Here is a 6696-nt window from a genome sequence, read left to right as displayed (position 1 = left end):
ACTCTGACCCCGTCCCCCGACTCTGACCCCGTCCCCCGACTCTGACCCCGTCCCCCGACTCTGACCCCGTCCCCCGACTCTGACCCCGTCCCCCGACTCTGACCCCGTCCCCCGACTCTGACCCCCTCCCCGGACTCTGACCCCGTCCCCCGACTCTGACCCCCTCCCCCGACTCTGACCCCCTCCCCGGACTCTGACCCCGTCCCCCAGACTCTGACCCCCTCCCCCGACTCTGACCCCCTCCCCGGACTCTGACCCCCTCCCCGGACTCTGACCCCGTCCCCCAGACTCTGACCCCCTCCCCCGACTCTGACCCCCTCCCCGGACTCTGACCCCGTCCCCCAGACTCTGACCCCCTCCCCCGACTCTGACCCCCTCCCCGGACTCTGACCCCCTCCCCGGACTCTGACCCCCTCCCCGGACTCTGACCCCGTCCCCCAGACTCTGACACCAGTCAGATGGCGGTAGGGTGACCAGGTGTCCCCCTTTTGGTTGTACTGTCCCACCATTTGAGAGGATGTCCCTCTTTTCGAAGCAAAAAAATATATATCGAACACAAGACATTCCTGTCAAGTGATAAAGTTTGAATATTTAAAACGGATGTTAGGTGGTAACAAGCCGGCTGCCAGTGCCAAGATGAATGTGGAGAGATATAATTCTGTATTTAATTTGTATTTATTTTGATTTAACCTTTATCTATTCGGTGAAGACGAGTTATTCTAATAAAAAAAATTACATTATCTATCTGTCCCACTTTGTCCCACCAAAATCTTACTGTTGTCCTGCTTTTGGACTTTTTGCATCTGGTCACCCTAGATGGCGGTGAAGAGGATCTGAAGACGTCGGCTATGGAGCGTGAAATGGGAGTTGCTCGCTGATTTTGCTCCGTTTCATAATTACTCTGTTCATTTGAGGTACGGGTGGAAGACGTGATTTAAAGACCAGCTTTATTGCTGATCATTGTCAGAAAAATAAAGTGTCAAGCTGTCTCTGACTAGCTGTCAGAATGTGGCTACAAACAAACAAAGAAACAAACAAACAAACACAAAACACAAAACACAAGTATTGGCTCTTAACATTTCACAATATCTGCATATTATCAAAATTGAAATGCTGTTGAAAATTTGATCAAATATCCATAAATATCACGTTCTCACCCTTAGTGAATTGAACAGCCACAATTTGTATATATCGACCTACTGTAGTCAACAAGGAGTATGTACTGCCCCCCTGTGGCCATTGTGTGTACCACATGCTCCACCTGTATTAGAATTCCACAGAATCGAACCAAGACCACAGTGTAATTGTTTCAGATCCCAGCCAGCCGGATACTCAAAGAGTAGGGAGTGAGCTGAACAGACATGTAATACATGTGTAATATTTCATAATAATATATAGATTTTAGAGGCCTCTCAGGGTTCGAGAGTAGCATGACCTCCTGGAAGGTCCTGGGTCCACTCCCACCTGGGGACCAGGTACCCAGGTGTGTATCTCCCTGGCCTTTCTGTGTGGAGTTTGCATGCCCCCCCCCCGGTTTCCCCTCCAGAAAAAGAGATAAAGCGAATAAAAAGAGATAAACCCTAACCCAATGGAAAAACATGCAGATCAGATGGCTGACGCTGTCGTGTCCCTGATGAAGACGGACAGGAGCACTGTGGTCCCACGCTGCAGCCCATGTCTGCTCCCGGCTGCCCTGAGAGGGGGGGGGGGGGGGGGGGGGGAGGACGGCGGGATGGGTGAAGTGCAGAGAGACATTTCATCGGTGACCCAATGTATGTGTGTGTTCCTGTCGCCCATCTTACATGTGTGTGTTGCTGCATTACTTCTTTCTTTCTTTCTTTCTTTCTTTCTTTCTTTCTTTCTTTCTTTCTTTCTTTCTTTCTTTCTTTCTTTCTTTCTTTCTTTCTTTCTTTCTTTCTTTCTTTCTTTCTTTCTTTCTTTCTTCTAAAAGGATCTGGCCGGGGAGCCTCACACTGTATGAAGAGGGCTCATTACACTTTCAGATAAATGTGATCAGACTGTTATTTTCTTGGAGATGCCTTGTCGGTAGTGTGATAGTAAGGGTTAACCATCTGTAGTGTGATAGTAAGGGTTAACCTTCTGTAGTGTGATAGTAAGGGTTAACCATCTGTAGTGTGATAGTAAGGGTTAAACTTCTGTAGTGTGATAGTAAGTGTTAAACTTCTGTAGTGTGATAGTAAGGGTTAACCATCTGTAGTGTGATAGTAAGTGTTAAACTTCTGTAGTGTGATAGTAAGGGTTAACCTTCTGTAGTGTGATAGTAAGGGTTAACCGTCTGTAGTGTGGTAGTGAAAGGGTTAACCTTCTGTAGTGTGGTAGTGACAGGGTTAACCTTCTGTAGTGTGGTAGTGAAAAGGTTAACCGTCTGTAGTGTGGTCAATCAATCAAACAATCAGATTTATTTATAAAGCACATTTCACATGATGCGTGTCAACCAAAGTGCTGTACAGAGGGTAGATACACAAGATACATATAGACAACAATCACACTCCGTTTTATGGGAGGGCACACAGGCAAACACACAGGAAAACAGGGCATGAGTCAGTGAACGGGAAAGGCTAGTAGGTAGAAGTGGGTTTTGAGCCTCGATTTGAAGGCATCTATCGAGGGGGCGAGCCTAATGGAGGTGGGGATGCTGTTCCACAGTTCAGGGGCTGCGATAGCAAAGTGGTAGTGAAAGGATTAACCTTCTGTAGTGTGGTAGTGAAAGGGTTAACCTTCTGTAGTGTGGTAGTGAAAGGTTAACCTTCTGTAGTGTGGTAGTGAAATGGTTAACCTTCTGTAGTGTGGTAGTGAAAGGTTAACCGTCTGTAGTGTGGTAGTGAAAGGGTTAACCTTATGTAGTGTGGTAGTGAAAGGGTTAACCTTCTGTAGTGTGGTATTGGAAGGTTAACCTTCTGTAGTGTGGTAGTGAAAGGTTAACCTTATGTAGTGTGGTAGTGAAAGGGTTAGCCTGCTGTAGTGTGGTAGTGAAAGGTTAACCTTCTGTAGTGTGATAGTGAAAGGGTTAACCTTCTGTAGTGTGGTAGTGAAAGGTTAACCTTCTGTAGTGTGGTAGTGAAAGGGTTAGCCTGCTGTAGTGTGGTAGTGAAAGGTTAACCTTCTGTAGTGTGGTAGTGAAAGGTTAACCTTCTGTAGTGTGATAGTGAAAGGGTTAACCTTCTGTAGTGTGGTAGTGAAAGGTTAACCTTCTGTAGTGTGGTAGTGAAAGGTTAACCTTCTGTAGTGTGGTATTGGAAGGTTAACCTTCTGTAGTGTGGTAGTGAAAGGTTAACCTTCTGTAGTCTGGTAGTGAAAGGTTAACCTTCTGTAGTGTGGTAGTGAAAGGGTTAACCTTCTGTAGTGTGGTAGTAAAATGGTTAACATTCTGTAGTGGGGTAGTGAACGGGTTAACCTTCTGTAGTGTGGTAGTGAAAGGTTAACCTTCTGTAGTGTGGTAGTGAAAGGGTTAACCTTCTGTAGTGTGGCAGTAAAAGGGTCAACATTCTGTAGTGTGGTAGTGAAAGGGTTAACCTTCTGTAGTGTGGTAGTGAAAGGTTAACCTTCTGTAGTGTGATAGTGAAAGGGTTAACCTTCTGTAGTGTGGTAGTGAAAGGGTTAACCTTCTGTAGTGTGGTAGTGAAAGGTTAACCTTCTGTAGTGTGGTAGTGAAAGGTTAACCTTCTGTAGTGTGGTAGTGAAAGGTTAACCTTCTGTAGTGTGGTAGTGAAAGGTTAACCCTCTGTAGTGTGGTAGTGAAAGGTTAACCTTCTGTAGTGTGGTAGTGAAGGGTTAACCTTCTGTAGTGTGGTAGTGAAAGGTTAACCTTCTGTAGTGTGGTAGTGAAATGTTAACCGTCTGTAGTGTGGTAGTGAAATGGTTAACCTGCTGTTGTGTGGCAGTGAACGGGTTAACCTTATGTAGTGTGGCAGTGAAAGGGTTAACCTGATGTAGTGTGGCAGTGAAAGGGTTAACCTGATGTTGTGTGGCAGTGAATGGGTTAACCATCTGTAGTGTGGCAGTGAACGGGTTAACCGTCTGTATTGTGGCAGTGAAAGGGTTAACCTGATGTTGTGTGGCAGTGGACGGGTTAACCTTCTGTAGTGTGGCAGTGAAAGGGTTAACTGAAACAGAGTGGTGCTCCCTGCCCATTAAGCATTTATAACCAATCTGGCTTTATACGTTATTCATGTAAATTCATCTGAGTATTAATAATAATTGTCAACTGCATTTTGATTAAGGCGATATAAAGACACAACACTGCATGAATAAACCACTACATTCAAGCCCAACAACATCAGGAGCAGGTGTGAGCGTTTGAAGTGTCTGTAGATGCTGAACCATACAGACCGCTATCGCCATCTAGTGGTGCCAGACGTGAACTGCACAAGTACCTTTTTTAATCCCTCGAAAGAAAAAGACTCATTCATTATGACGAGTTGTCACATTTACTTTTATTGTAAAGGTGATATTATTCCAAAATATCAATATGTTAAGAGGAACAGAGAACAGGGGAAGGGAAGACACATCTAGAAAACATCCACACAAGACCAAGGTAAGAATATTGAGAGGCATTCTTATCAAGAAAATCCACAGCAAAAAAATCAAGAAATCAAAAATCAAAAAAGGAATCCTCTAATAATAATAATGCTCAAAAATCATACATATCTGAGTTGCGGCGTGTCTACGTGTACAGTAGTATAGCTGGGTAAAAAGTCATGGGGGCCTTTTGTATCCTAGAAACAGCGTTATTTGAAGGCTTATAAAATGCTGGAATGGCTGGGCTCCATGTGCTTCAAAGTTCCAGAATATAATGCACTACCGAAGGATACCACAGGATTTAACAGTTCTATATCTTATTAAATCATCAGATATTTTTTTTATAATCATGATTGTTCAAGATATATTATACCACAACAAGTTTACAGTAATCTTGAAAAAAGAATCTCTAAACACGTAACAGAGCTAGTTTGACAGCAGAGTCAAGTCTGGTTACAATCCAGAGCGTTCGGGGGGTCTACTGACGGACATGCTTTCTACACGAGCCTCCAGGAAGGCCTTGTGGGCCTTCACTGGTTCCCACCTCCGCCTGAGAGCATGGGCTAAAGTGGTGCTAACCTTAGAGAAGCATCCATCTCTATAGACACTAATCTAACCTTAGAGAAGCATCCATCTCTATAGACACTAATCTAACCTTAGAGAAGCATCCATCTCTATAGACACTAATCTAACCTTAGAGAAGCATCCATCTCTATAGACACTAATCTAACCTTAGAGAAGCATCCATCTCTATAGAGACACTAATCTAACCTTAGAGAAGCATCCATCTCTATAGACACTAATCTAACCTTAGAGAAGCATCCATCTCTATAGACACTAATCTAACCTTAGAGAAGCATCCATCTCTATAGACACTAATCTAACCTTAGAGAAGCATCCATCTCTATAGACACTAATCTAACCTTAGAGAAGCATCCATCTCAAGAGACACTAATCTAACCTTAGATAAGCATCCATCTCTAGAGACACTAATCTAACATTAGAGAACCATCCATCTCTATAGACACTAATCTAACCTTAGAGAAGCATCCATCTCTATTGAGACACTAATCTAACCTTAGAGAAGCATCCATCTCTATAGACACTAATCTAACCTTAGAGAAGCATCCATCTCTATAGACACTAATCTAACCTTAGAGAAGCATCCATCTCTATAGACACTAATCTAACCTTAGAGAAGCATCCATCTCTATAGACACTAATCTAACCTTAGAGAAGCATCCATCTCTATAGACACTAATCTAACCTTAGAGAAGCATCCATCTCTATAGACACTAATCTAACCTTAGAGAAGCATCCATCTCTATAGAGACACTAATCTAACCTTAGAGAAGCATCCATCTCTATAGACACTAATCTAACCTTAGAGAAGCATCCATCTCTATAGACACTAATCTAACCTTAGAGAAGCATCCATCTCTAGAGACACTAATCTAACCTTAGATAAGCATCCATCTCTATAGAGACACTAATCTAACCTTAGAGAACCATCCATCTCTATAGACACTAATCTAACCTTAGAGAAGCATCCATCTCTATAGACACTAATCTAACCTTAGAGAAGCATCCATCTCTATAGAGACACTAATCTAACCTTAGAGAAGCATCCATCTCTATAGACACTAATCTAACCTTAGAGAAGCATCCATCTCTATAGACACTAATCTAACCTTAGAGAAGCATCCATCTCTATAGACACTAATCTAACCTTAGAGAAGCATCCATCTCTATAGACACTAATCTAACCTTAGAGAAGCATCCATCTCTATAGACACTAATCTAACCTTAGAGAAGCATCCATCTCTATAGACACTAATCTAACCTTAGAGAAGCATCCATCTCTATAGACACTAATCTAACCTTAGAGAAGCATCCATCTCTATAGACACTAATCTAACCTTAGAGAAGCATCCATCTCTATAGACACTAATCTAACCTTAGAGAAGCATCCATCTCTATAGAGACACTAATCTAACCTTAGAGAAGCATCCATCTCTATAGAGACACTAATCTAACTTTAGAGAACCATCCATCTCTATAGACACTAATCTAACCTTAGAGAACCATCCATCTCTATAGAGACACTAATCTAACCTTAGAGAAGCATCCATCTCTATAGACACTAATCTAACCTTA

Source organism: Notolepis coatsorum (assembly GCF_963971535.1).
Source record: "Notolepis coatsorum genome assembly, chromosome: 20".
NCBI lineage: Eukaryota > Metazoa > Chordata > Actinopteri > Aulopiformes > Paralepididae > Notolepis > Notolepis coatsorum.
This window is presented reverse-complemented; position numbering follows the sequence as displayed.